The sequence below is a fragment of the Montipora capricornis genome, chromosome 4 (genome assembly GCF_036669925.1).
Source record: "Montipora capricornis isolate CH-2021 chromosome 4, ASM3666992v2, whole genome shotgun sequence".
Classification (NCBI taxonomy): Eukaryota; Metazoa; Cnidaria; class Anthozoa; order Scleractinia; family Acroporidae; genus Montipora; species Montipora capricornis.
This window is the reverse complement of record NC_090886.1, coordinates 52,402,963-52,421,375: the sequence shown is the minus strand read 5'-3', so window position 1 is coordinate 52,421,375 and position 18,413 is coordinate 52,402,963. Positions and strand designations below refer to the sequence as shown.

The following is an 18,413-nucleotide window of genomic DNA, read 5'->3' as shown; positions in this document are numbered from 1 at the left end:
CTCTGTCTCGAGAAGACCAGACACGCACGGTTCTTACGTTACGTTTATGCCCCTGTAGAATCAACCGAAATCTCAACTCCTTGTCAAACGTTAACCAGCATCTTAATATTTTTGGTAGGCTACAATACTCGTCACATTTGTTGGAACACCCATCGTCGTTTCCCCCTTCCTGAATGGGGGAAGGGGGATGTGGTATAAGCTACGATCTTGTAACACGATGATTCTGACCATTTGCTAAGTGTTCCAACTAAATATGTCTAGTATTGTGGGTTCTAATACATGAAAGCGAGGTTTGGTAGGCCGTATTTCAGTCTGGAGAATTTTACTAGCGGCTGTCAGCAGATACGTAATATGATATTCCGGTCTTATCAGAGCTAAATCCTCCTAAAATGGCGCCCTCAAGTAGTGCAGTGAATTACTCAGTTAAGTTCTTTGCTGAAGAATGAAGAATAGACCTTTTCGGCTTGTACATTTTGGCCATGTCCACACGTATCCGGAAATTTTTTGCGGTTGCGAAAATTTTCGCGTCCACACGCAGCGTATTCGAATCGTTTACAGCCGTCCACATGTATCCGATTGTATCCGGAAATTTTCTTATTTGCTCTAGTGCCCAGTTCTTTTGCCGGAGAGAATACTGAAATGAGCATTCGCATAATTGCGATTTGACGTCATTTCTTCCGCGCCATAGCAACTGCAAGGTGTAAACAGTCGAAGCTTGTAGTTTATCACCCAAAAAAATGTCTAAATCTTCTGAAAAAGTCAAGAAAAAGTATGCTGATTCATATAAATGGACCGATGATGAAGTTGAACTACTGCTGACGGTCACAAAAGTAAAAGTATTTGTTGTGTACATTTATCACAGCTGCATTTATCTGAAAGCATGACATCAAACTAGAAATCAGAGCAATTAACAAAGAAGACACAACCTTGCTGTACGCCATGTTTGTTTAATGCTCGCCGTGAAGACTGGATCCAAGAGAATGACGTAAGCGTATTCGCAAATAGACCATATTCGTATTCTCAGTATTGGACTGGAACTAGCTTGCAATGGAGGCTAATGCGGGGAAATCTTTTCAAATGCAAATACTTTTTAATATATTCCCCCGCATTAGCCTCCATTGCCAGCTAGTTCCAGTCCAATACTGAGAATACGAATATGGTCTATTTGCGGATACGACCGTCCACACGTATACGTATTCGTATCGGATAAAAAAATTTCCACTCTGGAGAGCGTTTTCAAAAATTTCCGGATGAGGCCGGAAAATACGCTGGATACGTGTGGACGCAAGCCGTATTCGTAAAAAAAAATTGGCGTTTTCACAGATTTCCGGATACGTGTGGGCGGGGCCTTTGTTTTCCCAATACAGATCATGTGATAATACTCACGAGGCTTGGTCCTTTGTTTGGTTCATTAAAAAGAGTGCATGCATGCATATTCATGCTTTCATGCCCTCATTTTAATGAACAAAACAAAAGACCAAACCTCCTGAGTATTATCACATGATCTGTATTGGGAAAACAAAATGTACAAGCCGAAAAGGTCTATTGCGGTTTTGGTTGCGCGATGCGGTGTCGTGGGGATTGCCTTAAAGGACTTAAAAACAAGGCATTGATTTTAAAGAGCAGTTGAACATTTTTTTGTTTTTCAAGGTTTATTAGTTACACTTTTTTAAAGGTGCTTTGCGGAGTGGAGGAATACGTGAAAAGACAAATCGCTGGTAAACAGACAAATGCTCTGTGGTGTGTGTTGATATGGCTAATAAAGGAAATAAGCATTAATGTTTCACTTGCTTGTCTATTGTCTCTTTGTGCATGATCTTTCTTTGGGAATCTGGTGCTATTTTGTTCACTCGGATACTTCACGACATAACCTCAACCGAACACTGTATCTTCAAAAGAGAGAGAAGGTAGGAAACGACTCACCAGTCGATCGCCTAAGCGAACCGAGAGTCAAAAAATGTAGCCAAAATCCTTCAATCCGCCTCAAACTCGGCCAGCAACATGTTCGAAGATTCCATCAAACATCCATTCAAGGGAATAGTCTGTCCATTCACAGAAAGCCCTAAGGATTCGAGAGCGCGTGACGTCAAGTTATTTTGACACAGTTGTAACAGCCGATTCAATTGATCGAGGAAAATGTTGGTGTTACGAAAACTAAGACCCTCGACCTAAGACCCCCGGCTAAGACCCAAGACTCCGGGTTCTTAGCTTTCGTAGTACGAAAACTAAGACCAGGTCTTAGTTTTCGTATTACGAAACTAAGAACCCTAGTAAACAGTGGAAATACAGAAAAGAAACCCGGGAAAACTTACCTTTAGTCAGAGATTTGGGCGCTGGATGTTGTCTCCATATATGGTTTAATTTAAACAGACACAACGCCATGATACGCTTGAATATTGCGTGACAGAAAAAAAAGTGACATTTATTGCATAGGGTCTTTCGGATATCGAGAAACTCAGTCTGTTAACCCTTTGGTTGTAACAAAAGCCCATGTCTTGGTTGTAACCACTAAAAATGTGATACACGCATTATTTTGTCAGTACACATCTTCCAGTATCAAAACAAGTCCACAATTTAGCCGCGAGTCACACAAACAATAAACGGATGCCCGTGGATGTTCAATTTTATTATGGTGTCTGATAGGGAACTGAATAATAATGTAGGACATAAGTGATTTTCTGTACGTTTCTCCACATTTACCGTTAACAGGTTCCATAGCTTTGCACGTCAGAAAATATTTGTTTCAGTCACTCTAGTGTAAAATGAAGTTTATTTGGGAAGCCAATAGTATTTCTTTAACTGGTTCCTGGTTAACCCAATTTATTGCTACGACTTACTAGTGCGAAGATGGAGTACAGTATGGGGCTCAGTTCTCGGCCACAAAAAACGTAAACTTGTATTTCTTACCTTGGAATAGCCGTAAGGACTTGAAATTTCAAAGACAACTAGCTTCAGCATTCAGTTTACACATGTAAAGCTATCGACTGCTCAACGCTGTTTTCTCCCGAGTAATAACGAAAATGGAGGCTTCGTTCGTGGGCCCAGTTATCGGCCAGCGAGCCCAGTTCTCGGCCACAAAAGAGTGCGCTCGATTCCTCGGAATAAACAACGTTTTATCACCAATTTTTGTTGTTAAGTCACAAATAAGGCTTGTGCTTGATATTTTGACCACAAAGTATCCTTAACGAGCTTTGTTTCATGTTAGAAATGGAAGTTTTTTGCACACCTAGTTTTTCTCGTAAATAGACTGGCAAGCGAGGCTAAAAAAGAGTTGGGTATTTCAAAACGGGGTCCGGTAAGTCAGAACTCATAGTTTTAATTTATAGCTACTGTCGGAACATGCCACCCCATTACAGCTTTACTTTTACAAATGATTTGACAAGAAAACTCCATACAAAACTATGAGCACTTTTTAGTGTTGTTGACGGCCAGCAGGGTGGCCGAGAATAGGCAAATACGCAGAAGTACTAAGGAAATATTGAGGGGTGAATTTAGGTAAAAGAATAAAATAGGCCAGGAAAAGTTTATATTTAACAGAAAGCTTTATCACTCTACGTTCATTATGCCAAGAATTGGCTTATTTGGGCGTCCTATACGGATAAAATACAAACTTGAATTAGACCATGTAATTCGAGTAGCCGTAAACAAACACGTTTTCGTGGAAATCAAATTCACCTACCTTCGTGTCACCTCGATTTGCTCACAGTATATAGTAGCTGTAAACTCAAAACTCGGCAGGACGAAAGACAAGGAATAAAGCTCCCTTTGGAAGCAATTGCTTTTTATTTAGATTCATTTGTTGCGCTAAAAATAAACGTTGAACAAAAAGTGGCCGAGAACTGGGCCCCTTACTGTACATTACTCATTTACCTAATCGGCTATCTATCAAGCTTCTTTATATATTGTATTTGCATGGTAATGAGGCATTCATATGAAAAATACGTGAAACAAAACGTTTTATTCCCAAAGGTTTGAAATTGGTATAACAGTGAGTTAGCCGGTTAGGTATATTAACACGAAGATTTTTCAACAACATATCGCTTTAATCTAACCCAAAATCATTCTGATAATAAAAAACGTCATATTTTTTGGCATTTTTTTCGCTTTTGTGTTTTTTAGCATTACGATTTGGGATAATTCAGGTTCACGTATTCGCAAGTTTGTTTTTGCATCTCATAGATGTTTAGATTTTCAATTAGAAAATCTGTTTTGATTAGCCACTCAACCTCATTGTGTAAATAGTTCACTCTGAAGTCAAAATTGATACGTTTCGAGAGGAAACGAAACCAAAAATACGTATTGTTTCGTTTCCGTAGAGAGCAGCTCTGGATATGCTGCATTCAAGTTCGATCCCCTTGCCTGCTTCTTGCATTGTAGGAATTACCAGGAGTACTTATTGGATTCTTCGGTTTTTTTCTATTTTTTTCGATTTTTAATTTCGGCATTACTCCTGGGAAAATCCAGTTTCAGTGCCTTCATACCACCCAACTCAGTGCCCTCTATTTTTGTGTCACATGTACCACAGGCAACCCAGTTTACGCTCAGCTAGCGTCTAGTTTTTTGACGAAGGAGAGAAGTGATCTGCGCCCTTATTTGGACAATTCAAGCAGGAGCCCATGAATAGGAGCTTTACAGACCGATCTTGGTTCATTGGGCTCCTGGTCCTGCTCTCATTTGCGAGAAATTCAATCCAACAATATTCATGAATGTTGGGCTGTTGTTCGCTCCTAGTTATAGGCTACTGATGTTAGAGCGCTTTTCAATTGAGTGTCGAAAGTAATTATACGAATTGTTTTGGTTTTGCATTACTTCGCTCAGTGATTGGTTCAAAGTTCTCGCGGCACTTTTTCAACCAATCAGAAGTGAACCCAAAACCAATCGTAGCTCGCGCGTGCACATTTTCCCGCGCTTTGTGTCGGCTACGTGTAATTACTTCGAGCCTCGGTTTTGATTGGTTTACTGGACTGTCTCCGTCCTTTGACTCGATTTGAAACTCGCTCTATAGAGACCTATATATCACCTACTTTGGTGGCTCCAAACGGATTCGTCTATAAGCGGCACTTCAAATGTATGAGTCCAACTGACCTACTCCCAACTGCTCACATCGCTGAGGTCAAGGATTCAAATCCCGTTGGAGCCACTTGAATTTTTCAGTTGTCTATAAGAGGCAATTACTTAAATTGTCCAAATAATTGCGAGGATCACTTCTATTTTTCGTCTTAACATTTTTCTGCTTGTAACTTTACAAATTGAGAGGTGGTTTTACAGGGCTATTTAAAGCAAGAGAACATTAAAAGCAAAGTGCCACACCATAACACCAAACCCGGTGTGGCCTTCATGCACGTCACAAATGTGCACAGCCATTGCACCTGGTTTATTGGCAGCCATGGACAGCCTTTTTCTGTGAAAAACACTAACTGCTTTATTTGCAAGATAAAAAGCGCCTATTTACAATCATCTTAATAAGAAATAATGTACAAACTCGAAAACACTGTAGAAGAACGCTGTGGGCTTCTGTAGAAAAAACCTGAGCCCAAAACCGCAGATGTGTCGCTTACAATCCTTCCGATGTTATAAGGAGTTGTATGAGAAACCTAAACTAAGGAAAAGGCCAATCTTAACTTAAAGTAAAGAAATATAGTAAAGTTACTTTTGCTTTATCTTGTGTCCTTCTGTCTATTCATAGTTAATAGATGTAGGCTGGTTATGAAACTCGACAAGTTTCTTTGTTTCATGTTTTTGTTCGCTTTTTTGGCCTTTACCCTGCACAAAACCCGACAAAAACACACTTTTTTCGGCAGGATAACCAATCAAAAGCTTCGACTAATTTATTCGAAATTAACTAGCGAACCAAAAACAAAAGATTGTGCAGGGTCACGGTCGGTTCAACATCTAATTGCGACTGTATTGTTCCTGCTTTTGAAATTCCCAGGGTTTCATAACCAGTCCCTAGATTAACTATGGTCTATTTGAGGCGATTTGGGCTGGTTTGTGATTATCTCAGCAACCTAAACTTCAGTGTATCAGGGCCGTAGCAAGGAAGGAGGGGAAGGGGGGGGGGGGGGGAGGGGAGGTTGAGGGGTCGTGCCCCTCCACTTTGTCCTTAAAAAAGTAAAAACACACAAGTATAAAATGTTGAAAATTGAATTTCTTCAGTCCAGAAGTTTGAAACAACAAGATGTCAATAATTCCGGATAGAATCCTTCCTGATAAATTTTAATTAAAGTACCATTTTCTCAATTCACATTTTCGCTTCTTTTATTCAGTGATACAAAAGTATAGAAAAACCACCTAAAAAATTACAGCAAACGAGAAATGTGACAAAAATATAAATGTGTCAAATCGTCTTGACATCTAGGCGACTGGATTTGTCTTTGGAACACGACTCAGCAATGTCCTTTCGAAAACCCCGAAAATCTAAGCAGAAGTCGCTTTTACCCCAGGGTAAGTAGAAACTATGGCAATAGGAACAGGTCTTTCCAGTAGCCTGCACGCAGGCGGTTGGATGGTCGAAAAACCGGAATTCGTAATGAGGTTCCATCTTGGATTCGCGCGGCTAGGTCTGGGCCGGGTTGAGGGTCGTGCCCAGACCTATCCCACGCTCTTCCAATATGGCGTCGCGACACAACAACTACCGCCTGCAAGCAGGCTAGTCTTTCCAGTCGGGGTGGTTTGATCACCACCCATGGCTGCACTACAGTGAAAGTATGGATGCTGTGTTTTGCCGATTAAGTCTACGCATGCCTCTAAGGCAACTCAGACAGTCTGGTGCAGGTAATGGTTTCCTGGTATAGTGATTACAAGATGAAACATGGTTTCAACAATCAGACACAGCCCTTCTTTGGCTTTGTAATTTTTTTTGTATGGGAAATGCACTTTCTGGCTTTCGTTTTCAAATTCTTCCCCTCCCCTCCCCCCCCACCCCCCTACCCACCATTGCCTCCTCCGAACCCAAAACCTCCAAATCTCAAAATGCAAGTTGCTTCATATCTTTGTGTCCCTCAGTTTTTCCGGGCCTGGGGCCCGTTTCTCAAAAGTCCCGAAACTTTACGGGCCATTTTCGGGTGTCACAATTCCCTTTGTATCTCAAGAAAGGAGAGGATTTAATTCGTCAAACTTCACAGTTATTTTTCTTTTTGCTGCCTAAATACATGTTAAAAGATCGGCTTTCCAAAACAAGTGGTTGGCAATTTCACAAATGGCTTTCATGGCCCGAAAAGTTTTCGGGACTTTCGAGAAACGGGCCCCTGCCTGTACGGACCAGTAAATAATTATGGCAAGGAAGGAGACTGGAAACCTCTGAGTCCAGCGATAACTCCGCGATCGATCGAGGACGATTTTATCCCCAAAATCGGCCCGATGACATGCGATGACATGCGATGACCATAAAGGTCCAGAGTCCAAAAACAATCTCCTTGAAAAGAGAGAATAAGACGGTTTTTTCGAAGAACCCGCCACTTTCGCAAACATCAACAGAGAGATTAATCATCACGTTTAAGGCAAACCGCAAACGTCAGACTAAAATTTGCGTTTTGCCAAAAATGGAAGAAACTCGTTTGATATGAGCTCATTTCTTGCGGTTTAGCAGCAGCTATCAAGTAACTTTTCAAAGAAGAAAGACCTGACAGCTCTAATTGAGGGCACGCGCATCGATTGAAATTTTTTATGCACCACCTAATCAGCGTGAATGGAATTTTGTTTTTTCTTTCTTTACCCAGCGACTGCAGCTCAGTTGAATTGTTTAGCTGATACCAGGTAATTATCATAGACTTGTCAATATTTTGGGTTAGTCGAGACCAAGAGACATACCTCATGATCTGTTTTCGAGACTAAGTAATTATAAATTTGTAAATATTTTAGATTTTCCCTGAAATCAAGCAATTTTAAATTTCTAAATATTTCATTTATTTATCTATTTTATTATCTTTATTTTGTATTTGGAATGTTCTTTTAGTGTCCGCAATTAGCTTATATTTAGCTAAATACTTCGACACTTAAATAAAGTTCATTCTTTCATTCAGAGACCAGTTAGAAAAAGACGCCTATGAGGGCGTTTCCGTGGGATGCACAATTCGGAAAATGGCGAACGTTTGCCAGAAAGATGAGTCTGTTATTTAAACTAGCAGGTATTTGTTTTAATGCTACTAAATTTACAAATGGAAACAATAAGGTTGGGCACAGCAAGATGATCAGAATTTGCTTTTTTTTTTTTTTTGAGGAATCACAGTCAGGATAAAAGGTGAGATTTCTTTGGAATACTGACTGGAGCAGATTGGCCGCTCCATTCGTTTGCTTTGGTTTAATTTGTGTATGAACCAAATTAGAATAATGTATCCATTTTTACTTCATTTCTCTTTTGTTCTTGGCTGGTTAAAGGACCCTAGTCACCCACTTTACATTGCGCGCCCACAACACTTCAGTTGCCATTTTCCGTGACCCGAAAGTCGGAATTCTGTGACTGTTTAAGTAATCTGTTTCCATCGGAGCTCAAATGGGCTTTTTAATTCTATATTCCATTGAAAAATAAGCTATGTTTATTATAATTTCGTTTTCTATGATTATTTATGTATGACTTGCTCTTCGTAACATGTTATCGAGTGGAAACGGAAATCGTTGTTGAACAACTTCTTCTCTTGGAGTAGCAGCGAGGATTAACGCAATTATTCAATCGGGATTCTCAAAGAAAATAAGGCGTTTAAGGACTAGAATGATCACAATCAATGTATTATCATTTGTGGAAAGTGGAAAAATATTTTCTTGGACTACATTGCAAAGAATCACCAACAGCGAATTCACCGTCGGATCGATGATTCTGGTTCAAATAATGTTTTCCTTAGCTGACAGCACTGAACACAGGCAAAGATTTGAATACTGATCTCTATTACAATCTGTAAAAGCCTTTATCTTTCGTTGTTCATTTCATTTTCTCACCGATAATAAATACTTCGTTTTGTGGAACTGAGCAAGCTTGCGTGTGACATATTTTGATTTTGATCTGGAAAGTAAAAACTATAGAAGTCAGCTTATGTTTAATTTACAGCAAGAAGAAATTTTTGTTTGATTCCACACCCGTTTGAAGATTTGGTAAACTTTAAAACGAAGAAATTCTAGGAACGTAGAATAAGAGCATTTCATCATCCGATGCAACAAATGTGTATTGCGTGAGCGACAAATGAAACCATCTTTAGTTTGTTTTACTGAGACTCACTTTTTTGAATCCTGTACTGAGAGGAAGGAAGATGGAATCCCCAAACAGTCCCGCTGCTGAGCGGGTGTTAACTCACAAAGCATATGAGCGTTCTGGGCTTGATTGCCACTTCTATAATTTTTTTTCCTTCACCATTTATTTTGTTGCATGTCATTTACATAACCGATTACGTATAACTTTATGACATCAATCATCTCCAAAGGGAGCGTGAAGAGATGACAGATTCCGGGAACGAGAGTCTGACGTTTCCATAAAAGTTAAACCCGTTCGAGTGGATCAAGTACGAATGAGCCAAAAAATGGGAATTTTGTTTCTTTGCGTCAAGTCTGCACTTTGAAAAGTTGGGTACCATCTTTGAAATCGTGCAAAATGTTATAAATGCAATGCAAAAAACCAGTTTCGTAGAAACAATGCTGTGATGGCGCAATAACATCTTTTGCGAGAGGGCCTGAGTTCGCAACAGCGGGTCTGGCCTTGCATACGGCCGCGGCCTCTGAAATTTGAATTGACCAATCAGCATTCAGTGAGCGGGAAAAACTTTACTGTCCTGACGTCACAGCAACTGTGTGCTTTCTGATTGATCAGATGCAAAATATTGAAAAATTTCAGTTGATCTTCGATATCGACATTCAGTTCTATCGATCTTCTCTTTCACTAATTTACATGCATGTCAGTATTTTAGATTATATTACAACAGCTTACGGGGAATATTTGCAGTAATATGGATTGGATCGATAGAGCGGACTTAAGATTTTATTCAAGGTGGACTGAGATAGTTACGGACTTATTCGGCGGAGGAAGACTTCGCCGACAGGACTCGGCTTCGAAGGAGTTTTTTTTTTTTGCGATCTGCTTAAGGGCGAGTTCCACGAGTTTTTCAATGGTCTGACTGGTGAGCCTTCCTTTGAAAATTTCTGGCTTTCCGGTAGTAGGGGCTTACGTCCTCGTCCAGAAATAAATCGGTGGCCTCCTTGCAGTTTAGCGACGGTTTTGGTTGGGGACGGTGATCGGTGAAAGCTCGGTAATGTTTATACAAATTACCGCTACAAGAGAATGAATTGTTAAGTTTCCCATATGAATCCTTTAAAATCGGAAGGATTGTAAATGCTGAGTCTGGGCTGCCTGAGTTTGTTCCAATGAAAACTTCTTATACGGCGAAGCCAAGTTCTGCAGACCGTTTATCGGAAAAAAATTCTAAAATAAAAATAGCAAGCGTGACTTTGGACTTAAAGGGTTAAGTGTCTTTTTACGGTCTATATACTCTGGCAGTTATTAGCATAAGTTCACTCTTAGAACCTCTATAGTCCCTCTATAGTGTCTTCCTCCGATCTTTTCATTTTTTGAACATCTCCAACGACGAGAACTCTCTCGAAATGACAGGAATTTCGTTCAATTTCGTAGGTAAAATCGTGTTGCGTTCATAGGTTTTTCAACTTGAGGCATTCAATATTTGGCTATACGATCAAGACAAACGACGCTAAGTATTGCTTCTTATGTGGTGACGAAGCTCAAATTGGAGTGCACGAAGTTAGGCTCTTAGGAGACGCACTCAGCAAGCGCCGACAAATCAGAAGCGATTTGGGCCGCGGTTAAAAGGCCTCCTGTCCGACGATTTTGCCTTTTTGAACGACATGAAACCGCAAGAAAAACAAAGAGGGGTACAAGTCACGAAGACACACTTGACTGGAATTGCTGCTGCTTTCGTGGAGTTTTTACCGGCTTTGCTAGTTAGGTTGCGTCTGTTCTTTTTTTTTTTTAGCAAAATGGAAATTTAAGCGATGTGCACACAAAGCTAATTAAGGGAAAATTCGAAACTACAAATGCATAGTTTCAACTTGTGCTTCTACCCACAATTGCTTGGTTTGCACATGATAACCCGGAAACCATTACCCCTTTGCGAGGAGAGCTTTCTATCGCTTGTCTGGTAATTAAGAAAGTCTCAGTCTCTGGCATTGTTTTCGTTCTACAAAAGAAACTTTAGTTCTGCCAACATCACAAAGGTTTGTGGTTTATACGGCTTAAGGAGTAAGTTATTATACTTTGCTAATTGTTGTCCCTTGACAAGATCTACAGTTCAAAACTTATTAATGAGAGAACGGTTTTTTTCGTAGCACCCTTGCACAGATAATTTGCCCCGATACGACTGGTAACGTTTACTGCCGGAACAAGCCTTAGAGATGGGCTATGCCGGGTAGCTTTTCTTTATGTATTTATGGCCTTTCATAGAGTCTAGCATCGAGGTTTGTTAGCTAAGTAAAGTAGTTTTGGATTGGAGGGCACCGTATTGTGAAATTGGTTTCATTCATCTGCATGATTGGTGTAAAATTAAGACCTTCCGCACGGATGAGGGCAAAGCTTGGTCCATTGCCTCTCCTTTCTTTTTTAAACAAAACTGCCACCAAGCTTTAAATTCACCGAGTGGAATAGATCGACTATTCTGAAAGTAGCTTCGAACGCGATCTACATTTCAAAGTGCAACTTGTCTCGCCTTGCGCATCTTATGGAACGTTTTTTGCAAAGGCCTTAACTGTCTTTTTACGGTCTATCAGTATTCAGCAATTAGCATGAGTCCAATAAGAACAGCTTTAGTGCTCCTCCGATCTTTTTCATTTATTCAACTTGCCTAGTGACTCGCAGTGACAGAAAGTTCCTTCAATGAGGTGAAATGGCACTTTGTTGAAAGGTTTCCCAAAATGAAGAGTTAGCTATCCAACGATCAAGCTCAATAAACTTATAATGACTTAGCCCTAGCGAGCAGCGATGAGCACTCGCTTCCCACCACCTTGGCCCGGGTTCGATATTCCCAGATCCGGCGTCATATGTGGGTTAATCTTGTTGGTTCTTTACTCAGTTACGAGATGTTTTTCTCCCGGGTACTCGGGTTTTCTCCTCTCCTCAAAAACCAATATGATTTGATAAGCATTGATTTGATTTGATTTAATTTGTACACGACTCCACAAGCTATTCAGCTTTAAACATTATCGTGTGAAAATAAAGTTCTATTAATATTTGTAAAAATACAACCACACTTTTGAGTTTAAGGAACATGTTTCGATGTTTCAAACATCATCTTCAACCATAGTGAGTGTAACATTAAAATTTTTACAAGATAAGTCGTATATCTATATATAACTATCAATACAATGATTCTTTGTAGATTAAATGTTCGTTACAAGTAGGTAAAATTCAAACGAACCAACAATATTACAGAGAACACAACTGACATGATCAACTTGTTTGTTGAGTTCGGGTTTCAAGCGCTGAATATAGAAGCTCTCTTTGATTTTGAGTTGATAGAAAGAAGTAGCATAATCAATAATTTTGAAGCAAGAAACATCACAACTATTTTAACAATTTTTAGAAAAACTAAGATGCTTGAAAATATGGGAATTTTTATCCCGGAAAAGGTGCTCATTTACACCTGTGTAGAAATGCCTGTTGGTTTCACCAACGTAGCGAGCACCACAGCCCGCACAAGTAAATTGCCAAAAGCGATGTGGGCCGCTCGTTTAACAAGTACCTCTCAGACGACGTTTCGTTTCGTTCTGAGGACTGAAGGAAGATTTGCGTTGCGTAGTTAAGGGTTTTAAATACTGGAAGGAAGTGACGCTTACGTTTCCTTCAATTGCACAGAATAGAAGTCAAGTGTCGATACTATGCGAAACAGTGAAGCGTATTAACAAATACTGTCCCAGACAATAGCCAAAGATAACCCCATCCTTACTTAGGCTCAATTTAGGGCGTGTAAGTCTCCTAATAATGTTCATTTACGTAGAATCCGAATAGCAAAAATAATGGCCAAAACTAACCCTGGCCAAGTTTAAATATTCTTTAGGCATAATATGGTGAAGCGTGATGAACTGTTTAATGACGACCCCACAAGCTTTTAGCTTTGAAAACCATCGTAAAATAACGGATTTTATTGATTTGTCTCAAAGGTCTACCTCGCTGCAAGTATTGAATTGTTCGGTATTCCTTTTTTACATCTGGGCAGGCGCTTTCTCCCCGATTTGGATGGCAGTGGGGTTACAAGCCTTTCCTCGACCATCAATCATCTAACGGTAGAATTAATGGGAAGCTGAAGCCATATTTTCGAAACACAAACTTCTAGCCGGCGCTGATTTATAAACCGCCGGCCTCTGAAGCCGGCATGTAAGTGCTTTGCTTAGTCTGATCGGCTAGGTGATTCTACTCAAGATGGCGATTGTGAAGAAAGCTATGCGCGAGACTGATTCCACGTATCGCTTTCTTCATATGTGAAATATATCATGCATAAAATTATATTTGCAACGTTTATGGTATAAAATTATCGCTATGTAAATATTAAAAGCCCTTCCTGAACCAGCCCAACTCATTCTTTATTAATATGGTGTGTGGCTTTTAGTGAGCAGGAAAGAACAGAACTGAATAAGTTATTTTGGGAGCCGAAGTCTACTAAATTAAGCTTACTAGCCTAAAGCAGCTTTGATAAGTTTATTGTTCTTGCCATTTACTAGGTCTATTATATCTAGCTGGCAAAATAATCTCCATTAACATCCACCTCCATCAAAAGCCTTAGATACCTAAAGAAAATTTGTCTCTTATCTCGCACCACTTTTTCAAATTAACCGTGTGACATGTTCGCATTTTCCTGTGCTTTGCCGTAGCAGGTTACTTGTAATTTCTCTTATTTAGACTGGATCTTCGCGCCATATTTGCGCCACTTTTGATTTGTCAGAGTATTTTTAGTGGTGTTACGACACACACTTGTAGATGGTGTAATTACCGCTTCATTTTTACCTCCTATTGGATAGTTATGAATATTTTGTGAGGTTGACGGAAGTTAATATGTGAAAGCCATATCTATCTGAGCTGCGGAGAGAATCAAGTTCAAGCCTGAATTTTTCAGGCTTTCCTTTCGCGACATATGCTGCTTAAGCAAAGTTAATTAATAACTGCGATGATCAGCCAGTTAACTTGACTTTGTGAGGTTGCCAGTATTTTTCCAGGCTCCGAAAGAGGTGGAAAATTTCCAGCAAAGAGTGAAAAAAAAGTTAGGTATTTATCATGGCCGATGTCCCAGCGGATTTAGACCTCTCCCCAACCCCTTAAAATTTGGATTTCCTGGTCTGGATCCTCGGTCTAAATCTGCTATAGGTCCAAATTTGCTTGCTGATTTACTAAAGAAAGGGTTTGAAGAGTTTTTATCACTGCAGCTTCGTTCGATGAATATCCAAGGTTTAGTCCACGCAGCGATGCATGCAGTCATTAACGTAGACAAGAATATACCCCTTGTCGTAAGATTTCTGCAAGCGTGATCTACAGAGGCAATGGACCAAGCACTGAACTTATCCGTGCGGAACTCCTGCTTTAATGTTACACCAATCATGCGAGATGAACTTTCCAAACAACCACCCTCTGTGTTTGATTAAAAAGACAACTATGAAACCAATTTCACAAATAGGGTGCCCTCCAGTCTGAGACTACTTAACTTGGCTAACACACCACGATGCTAGACTCTATCAAAGGCCTTAAATATGTAAGGAAAAGGTACCCGGCATAGCCTTTCTCTAGGGCTTCATCCCTTAAAGTGACCCAATCTGAGGAATGATGTGCACAAGTTGCAGTACAGTGGAATCATAAGAACGAAAAACAGATTGAAGACGGTAAAAGTTACCAGTCGTATTTGTACAAAGTTGCTCACAAATTCTAGAAAGATGGTAAAAGAGAGATTTGCAAGTTTTGAATTGTCGATCTTGTCAAGCGAAGACAATTAGAAAAGTATAATAGCTTATTCCTTAAGCCATTCAAACCACAAACCTTTGTGATGTTGGCAGAACTAGAGTTTCTTTTGTAGAACGAACACAATGCCAGAAACTGAGACTTTCTTAATTACCAGACAAGCGATAGAAAGTTCTGCTCGCAGGGTAATGGTTTCCGGGTTATCATGCGCAAACCAGTCATCTGTGGATAGAAGCACAAGTTGAAATCATACATTTGCAGTTTCGAATTTCTCCACTTATGTGCACATCGCTTAAATTTTCATTTTGCGCAAGAAAAGAAGAGACGCAAACTAACTAGGAAAGTAAAAACTCCTCGCAAGCAGCAGCAATTCTAGTCAAGTGTGTCTTCGTGACTAAATCCTTCTTTGTTTTCCTTGCGGGTTCATGTCCCTTCTGATTGGTTAATGAGCTGGCTTAATTCTCAGTTATTCACGTGATAAGTTGCCTTTAAATACGGTGCTCATTGAATTAACAGATAGGGCGTTTTGCAGCCATTGGAAGAACAACTTTGCCGGTTTTCAGTGGAGTAAAAAGCGGTGAGTTTTGTAAACTATATAAGAAGGGTGGTTTAACATCGGTAGCATGTACAACGGTTTGATGAGGGACTTACTTTCAAAACCTTACATCATCTTTTTAGTTGGTCAATCACTACCATCAATGGATTTGATCCCAAATTCGGAGGTAGAATTAGTTGTGAAACTCGAGATTAGGAATTTTATTCCACTTTGCAGATTTTATCCCATCGTTCGAGTGCTTGAAGTTGACACCCCTGTTAATTTTCTCAACAGATTGTGCCTAAAGTAATTTGAACTGCCCAAATGTTTTTAATTTTCAATCTTGCTATCTTCCGGTTTGTTAAACTTTCTTTTTTGTTGAAACTTCCTTCATTTGTTTTCTTTTCATACACATTTTACCATTCGCTATTCCCAGCCACCCGTGTCACGCGTCGCTAAAAAAGAGTTTGATTCCAAACTTGAGACCTATTTCCCTTTTTCTCTCCAGGGTTAAAGATGAATGCCAAAGCAGCGATTTTTTCCTTCAGTCTTCTCTTGGTGATTTTCCTATCGTTGACGGAGACAACGCTAGCCAAACCCAAAGGTAACTAAATTAGTATAACAATTGTGGTATTTCTCATTTTCATCTAACATTTGTACATGCACATGCACTGTTAATGTCTTTGTCCAAATAAATATCACCCTCGGCACCCGACTGGTGTGCTCGGCGTACCTCTCAGGAATGGGGGGAGGGGTACGATTTGAGTATTGGTATATACCTGACGGGCTTTTAAGCTTATCGCTGAGTGAATCCATATTGCTTTAAACTCAAACAACTTTTCACTGTTTCAAAAATTATTTTTGGCCGGCAACGCTGACAAAACGAGTTCAAGGGGCCTTTTAGGAGTGTTTTCGAAATTTTCCCATGGCTAGCGTACCCCAGGACCTTGATAACCATTATATTCCACCGGTTTGATACGGATAATATACCAATATGCCCGATTCTATATAAATGCCGGCACTCGTTTCAGTTTTCCTAAAACAAGTTTTATTACACATAACATGAGACTTTTATTCCATAAAGCTCATTTGTACAAATCTATTCGCTTTATTTTCACATGTGGAAAAGGCTTACACAGCCAATCAGAATGGCGTACAGCTATTTCACATGTGGAAGTATAACCAATCAACGATAGCGTGAAGGCTTTTCCATGCCAATCACTCGTGCATCTCGTGCATCTCGTGCAAATCGTACTTTGTTATTGAATTAAATTAAATTTGCATTTGGTTCTATTGTTAGTGAGTTTTTGTTCCTAATTTGCGTTCAGAAAACTATTTTAATGAAAATTCTCGTCTTATGTGTAATAAACAGTTCACGACATAGATAAGAAAGTGCTTTGTACGGGGTTTTATTCACTCGTTGTTTGTGTCAAAAACCCTCACTCGCTCGTTCCTCGCTCGCTCGGTTTTTGACACAAACAACTCGTGAATAAAACCCCGTACAAAGCACTTTCTATGACGTAAACTATATACAGTATACCGCACGTTGTTACAGTATTCCTCTATACTAGCTCTATGGAACCTGATGTGACGTTAACCTCTAACTATTAACTGTTTGGCCCTGCCCACAGCTTTTCATGTTGAGCGCTACGCAAGGAACAGGATGTTTCTACCGGAACATGACAACCCAGAGGCTATCAGAGAGTTCGTGGAACGAAACAGTAAGTTAAAAGGTTTTGAACTCCTACATCAAATTAAAAAAAAGCCAAAACAACTGAAATCGCCGTTAGGTACAACCTCCTTCTGTACACGTTCTGTATATTACTCGGTGACCTAACTGATGAACCCCCAGTAAGAGGAGGATCCACAGGATACAATGTCTCGACGCGAATTTGTAGTTAAGTGTACGTAAGGAAAAGCGTCGAAGAGACAAACTCTTGACTGTTCTGGACGAAGTTTAATACGACGTTTCGGCCGTTCGGCCTTCTTCAGGTTAAAAGTTAAAAACTAAAAAACTATTTACAATGACTCATTGTATATATATATCTTATGGCACTTTTAGGCAGTTCAACCCTTTATCAAACACCGTTTATCCCACACGTCAACCATGCAAAACAGGTGGTTAAGGCGCTTGCCTTTAGATCCGGAGATCCCGGGTTCAAGACCCGCTCTGACCACTCGTTGAATTTGATCCTGGTAGTCCCTGGTTCAGCTTCCCAGCCGCACTTGTAAATAGCCAACTGGTTTGCCTCCAGCCAGTTGGGATTCCTAACAGTTGTTGTTGTTCTGTTCTGTCGTTTCGTTGTGTTTCATTGGCCCTGAAAAGCCCCTATGGGGAGAAGTCAATTAAGTATGTATAATCCGTTTTCCCTCTTTTAAACTTAACTTATGATCAAATAATGTGTTACTCACTAATTACTTACTTGCGGCTGCAAGCGCTTGTAGTCACATCGCGTGGATGAGCCAGGGTTTCTCGGCAACAGCATTGTATTCATCGCTGTTTACACACTGATTATGGACAATGTTACCCTAGCGTCAATTATTGAGAGTCGAGTGTCATTCCTTTTCTTTTTGGAAGAATTTTCCTACTCCTACAGTAACTCCGGCTATACTCGTATTTGCTTTATTCCCGATTTTTAGCGAGTTGAATTCTATTGTTTTTGTTTCTTTGTGCAGTCCCCTCGACAAAGATTGCAGACAACGTGTGTTTTGGCACCGCAGACAACCCGGACGGATCCTTTACAATCAAGCAAACAGGAAAACTCGAAATTTTGAGGATGGATTTTAAACCGCCATCACCCCAGATTACTGATACCTTCATGGATTATCGCATACGTTACACGCTTTCTGACAAAAACCACCAGCCGGTGATTCCCAAACGCACCACTAATACATTGGTTCACTTTGATTTTCGGTTCGGTTCCGATAATCCTTATGAAGTTAATGCCG

General features: G+C 40.0%; 1 protein-coding gene across 1 annotated transcript in view; it reads left to right on the top strand.

Moving 5' to 3' along the window:
- Nucleotides 1–15,457: 15,457 nt before the first annotated feature.
- Nucleotides 15,458–18,413, top strand: part of LOC138047353 (uncharacterized) — a 9,666-nt gene continuing 6,710 nt past the window's right edge. Inside the window, exon 1 of the mRNA XM_068894171.1 lies at nucleotides 15,458–15,506. The gene's annotated coding sequence lies outside the window, so the exon portion shown is untranslated. The remainder of the gene's footprint in view (nucleotides 15,507–18,413) is intronic.